The sequence below is a fragment of the Schistocerca cancellata genome, chromosome 5, assembly GCF_023864275.1.
Source record: "Schistocerca cancellata isolate TAMUIC-IGC-003103 chromosome 5, iqSchCanc2.1, whole genome shotgun sequence".
Classification (NCBI taxonomy): domain Eukaryota; kingdom Metazoa; phylum Arthropoda; class Insecta; order Orthoptera; family Acrididae; genus Schistocerca; species Schistocerca cancellata.
Window position 1 is genome coordinate 253,753,541 of NC_064630.1, and position 6,000 is coordinate 253,759,540.

Genomic DNA, 6,000 nt, shown 5'->3' on the forward strand with positions numbered 1-6,000 from the left:
TTGCGTCACCTCCCTTCTTTTTTTACCTCCATGAACGTGACTATGTCAGTGTACTGTGGGGCCCTCAGAAAACTGAAAGCACGAATCTGCAAAGTTCGTTCACACATGGACCACCATCTCCTTCGACTTGAGAATACCGGCCACAGACCTGCGCTGCAATATCAGCAACACTGTAATACCTTGGGTTCACTGTCATCAATCATTCTCCATACAGTCCTAAATTGGTCCCATTCGATTTTCATACGTCACCAAAACTTAAAGAACACCTCAAGGACCTCGCTCTGATGGTAATGAAGCGATGTGAGCAGAGGTCAGGTTGTGGCTCTGTCCACAAAGTCAAACATTCTACAGGGATAGTGTCAAAAAGTTATCTCTCGTTGGCAGAAACGTTTTCGACTCGAGGGTGACTATGTTGAGAAATAAATATATAGACATGAAGAATAAAGGTATAGAAGATTAATTAAGTTTGTTTTATTTAAAAAACTTTAAGAGTTTTCAGGTAAAAAATTAGGGGGCATTATTTTCAGCATGCCCACTGAGACGCCCTGCTAAACCCGCAAGACAGGACAGGTAGTTTAAATTGTGGAAAGGGACCAAAATAGCGGGCTGTCAATTACACTCGAACATACAACTTTATTATTTGATCAATCATTAAAATAGCCCAAAAAATGTTTTTGAAACACGCAGCTTTAATCTTTGGGACTTAATTACTGGCTGAAAGTCTCGGTCGGACACAGTTTTAATCTGACAGGAAGTTTCATATCAGCGCACATTCCACTGCAGAGTGAAAACCTCATTCTGGAAACATCCCCCCAGGCTGTGGCTAAGCCATGTCTCCGCAGTATCCTTTCTTTCAGGAGTGCTAGTTCTGCAAGATTCGCAGGAGAGCTTCTGTAAAGTTTGGAAGGTAGGAGACGTAATACTGGCAGAAGTAAAGCTGCGAGGAGCGAGCGTGAGTCGTGCTTCGGTAGCTCACATGGTAGAGCACTTGCCCGCGAAAGGCAAAGGTCCCGATTTCGAGTCTCGGTCGGACACACAGTTTTAATCTGCCAGGAAGTTTCATATCAGCGCACACTCCGCTGCAGAGTGAAAATCTCATTCTGGAAACATCCCCCAGGCTGTGGCTAAGCCATGTTTCCGCAGTGTCCTTTCTTCCAGGAGTGCTAGTTCTGCACGGTTCGCAGGAGAACTTCTGTAAAGTTTGGAAGGTGAGAGACGAAATACTGGCAGAAGTAAAGCTGTGAGAAGCGGGCGTGAGTCGTGCTTCGGTAGCTCAGATGGTAGAGCACTTGCCCGCGAAAGGCAATGGTCTCGAGTTCGAGTCTCTGTCGTGCACACTGTTTTAATCTGCCAGGAAGTTTCATATCAGTGCACACTTCGCTGCAGAGTGATAATCTCATTCTGGAAATGAGATCAGTGTTGCTGTTGAGGGATTCTAATGTCTCTTATGATTTCTACTAGCTAGAGGCATTTCTTATTGTTCTATCATTTTCAAGTTTGTAGTACCGGGTGTTCTTACAAATAACAACTAAAAACTTTGAGTGATGCTTGTTTATTACTGTTCAGTTATAAAAGATATCTCGCACCTGGCTTGGTCAGTGCTGCCAACATATTATTTAATAAAATGGAAAAATCAGAGTCGCTGGCTCAACTAACTCAACACTCACGAAAACCAACCGCAAAACGTCCCACCTTCAGCACAGCCTGCTTCTTTTATCCTGGCGGTTTGTGACATCATTCCCAAGGCGTCAAATAAGCACCACGTTAGAATTTTGATGTGTCTTTTGAATGAAATTAACCCTTTTAGACCCACTGCCATGGTACCCACACATTATTATTTACTGTGTCTTAGGTGCAACAAATATTTCTCCTCAAATGAAATCTCATGTACAAGTTTGGGAATATTCAATTTTTTCGTCATGCACAAGTGTTGACATCTCTACACAAACATCAACAAATGAATGTCACAGTGTACAGGAGCTTGTGAGCGTCACAATACGCGGAAGTGGTTGGTTAATTATATTCCACTATATAATGGAATATTATTATTGTTTTTCTGTAAGGTAAGGGTATTTATAATGGCAGTGAATCAGTGAATATTAAAAAATGAATTATTTTAATCCATAAAAGAAGCCATGTGTACAAAGTATATATCTGTACAAATAGTGCTTCGAAAATCACTAAAAGACCACCTAAGAGCATTATAGCATAAAAAATCAGGTCTGAAAAAGTCAAGTTTCATATAATTTTAATTAATGTTGATGGCCAGTTATATGGATAATTCAGTGTATCTAAATATATTTGGAGCCCCTGACAAATTAACAGTTCTATTCGCATGCAAATCGTGTTTGAAATGTGTCGATTTTACCAGGTTCTAACGGGTGGAAGTGCTAAAAACATGCATAACAGAAATCAATAGAAAAATTCTTATAAAATCAAACGATGTTAAGCGATTTAGGGAAATCATGGGAACTCTAAGTCTGAATTATCGGACAGGCATTTGAGCAATCGTCCTCCCGAATGGGAGTCCTGTGCACTGACTGCTGCTTCACCTTGTTCGGTAGGACAGTCGAGTACCATCTTCTTCTAATGACGCTACTTACCCCAACTGAGGTTGACACCCCTGTCGTCATACACATTTCTCCAACTCCAAAGTGTTCGTCACATGGTGGTACGGAAATGAGGAAATATTTTGTTGGATGGTTACCATTCGTTACTTTTTCTCTACTCTCAAGGTTAAATATTGTGCAAAAGTGTTAAATCTTTGGCATAACAGCAATGTCGATGCGGCGCTCAACCTTTTCTTTTTTTCTGGTAACAGGAAATTCAGCGCAGCTATAATTTAAAAAATAACAAAGCAACCAGTTCTGTTACATAGATACCGTTAACTAGAAAAACTCGCGAAGAAAAACAATTAAATGTGACACCGTTGCTCATGGGCATTTTTTTGGTTTGAAGAATTTTTTATGTTTTTTAAGTTGGATGTTGCACTCCTTTTATTCCTATCTTGTGCCGATTTCTTGTAATTTGTATAGTTAACTTCCTGTGCAATTTGACTTGCATATTTTTGTCTCTGTCTGCCCTTAACGTTTTTCCCTCTGCTGAACATTCCAGTGCCATACTAAATAGTTCTCTTTTCCCAGGCGCTACAGCAGATATCGCACTTAACCTGTCCTTTCCTCTACAAGAGTCTTTTATTGACGTCTTTCCTCGCCTGTTCTTATTAGTATTTCTTCATTTCGTACCGGAAATTCCGACTCAAGAAATCATTCAATAAATTATTTAAGGTAGGAAAAGGATTAAATTCTGAAAAAGGTGTCTAAAATTTCATGTGCAGTTTGCTGATCTTATCTGAAAAGATAGAATTTCATAGCCGCTGTTCATATTAATTTTTATTTTGATGATATATGAACCTGCCACAGGTGTCAGATACCATTGTTCAGTTTATTCAAATTACAATCCCCCGACCAGGTTGGGATTTTCTCTGCCTGGGGACCGGGTGTTTGTGATGTCCTTATCATTCCATCATCATTCGTGAAAGTAGCTATATTGGACTGTGTATAGATTGGGACTTTGTATGGGGGCTGATGACGGCGTAGTTGAGCGCTCCACAAACCAAACATCATCACCATCAAATTAAAATCCATAGCCGCTATTCAAACTAATCAAACATATTGTCACAATATGACGATATATGAACCTGCCATAGATATCAAATACCATCGTTCAGTTTATTCAAATTAAAGTCTATAATAATTAGAATCTTTCCAAGTGTCAGTTGCTGCCAGATAAAACGTATATTGTTTTCATATTGAATACTAGCAGTCAGAAACAAAGCATGGTTTTCGCTACTACTGTGGCAGTCGAAATTTAATAACAGTGCCTGGCAAGGGCAATTATAAAACGATACAGCGACGTAAACAGTTGGTTATTATTTGACGTTCAATCATATATGTATGTATTTTCTGTTTCGCGCACCAACAAAATAAACGTACGAGCAGAAAACATTTAAAAGAATGTACAAAAAGAGGACAGAGTTCGCCAGTGGAGGAGAAAACAGCAGGTTTAAATTTCAATTTTCCATACAAACTAACTTGCAACCAGGAACTACTTTGTACGAGGCTCACTCCAAAAGAAATGCACACTATTTTTGTCAAAATGCAGTTTTCATTCTGCATGTGTGAAAATTTTACAGTGTGTAGATACATCCTTCCCGCTTGTTTTCAAACTTAGTTCAACCTGTTCCCGCGAGTGGCGCCGTCACAGCATTTCTTCAAGATGGCTGCTACACTTGACGTTCGTCAGAAGGAACGTGCTGTCATAGAATTCCTGTGCTGTGAAAACGAGACAGTGGGAAACATCCACAAGAGGTTGAAAAAGGTGTATGGAGATGCTGCTGTCGATCGCAGTACAGCTAGTCGGTGGGCAAGCAGGTTACGTGATGAAAGTGGGCACGGCAATATTGAGGATTGTCCTTGCAGGGGCAGGCCTCGTACTGCAAACACTCCAGACAATGTGCAAAGAGTTAACGAATTGGTGACTGCTGACAGACGCATCACAGTGAACGAAATGTCACGCTACGTTGGGATAGGGGAAGGAAGTGGAGTGATGATGATGTTTGGTTTGTGGGGCGCTCAACTGCGTGGTTATCAGCGCCCGTACTATTTCCCAACCTTTGCTCAGTCCAATTTCGCCACTTTCCTGGATGATGATGAAATGATGAGGACAACACAAACACCCAGTCATCTCGAGGCAGGTGAAAATCCCTGACCCCGCCGGGAATCGAACCCGGGACCCCGTGTTCGGGAAGCGAGAACGCTACCGCGAGACCACGAGCGGCGGACAGGGGAAGGAAGTGTTGGCAGAATACTGAAATTGTTGGCGTTAAAAAAAAGGTTTGTGCCAGGTGGGTACCCAGGATGTTGACAGTGGCTCACAAATAAACAAGAAAAACAGTACGCAGCGAACTTTTGGAATAGTACGAGAGTGGTGGAGATGAATTTCTTGGAAGAATTGTGACAGGTGATGAAACATGGCTCCATCATTTTTCACCAGAGATGAAGAGGCCATCAGTAGAGTGGCATCATGCAAATTCACACAAGAAAAAGAATTCAAAACCACACCTTCTGCTGGAAAAGTTATGGCTACAGTGTTTTTCGATTCCGATGGACTCTTGCTTGTGTACATCATACCAAGTGGAACCACCATAAATTCTGATGCATATGTGACGACACTGAAGAAACTTCAAGCTCGACTGAGTCGTGTTCGACCACATCGGCAAAAGCAGGATGTTTTGCTGTTGCACGACAATGCACGGCCACTTGTCAGTCAAAAAAACATGGAAGCGACCACAAAACTCGGATGGACAACGCTGAAACACCCGCCTTACAGTCCTGACCTGGCTCCATGTGACTATCATCTCTTTGGGAAACTGAAAGACTCTCTTCGTGGAACAAGGTTTGAAGATAATGACTACCTTGCGCACGCTGCCAAAGAGTGGCTCCAACAGGTTGCTCCAGAATTTTACCGTGCGGGTATACAGATGTTGGTTCCAAGATGGCGTAAGGCAGGTGAGGGGGATGGAAATTATGTGGAGAAATGAAAATATTGTTCCTAAAGGATGTATCTACACATTCTAAAACTTTCAAACATGTGGAATAAAAGATGGATTAAAAAAAATGTGTGCATTTCTTTTGGGGTGACCCTCGTATAACTCAAATTTTGTATCAAAAGATGTGTGTAGATAAAGTGTGTAGTTACATTCAGGGAAAAAATTTTTGAAATTTTGGCTGAAAATTTGAGTGTCCTGACAAGAGTTAGTTCAGTCCCTACTAGATTATTTTCAGTACAGAGAGTGTGACTTTGTAACCGTTATTGTTTATAGATAGTGGAAATATATTGCAGCCATTATTGTTTATAGATTGCGGGAAGTTATTAAGTATTAATATTCAGTGGTGTAGTCGACAGAGTTTAAAATTGCCACAATTTCAGGGAAAAAGT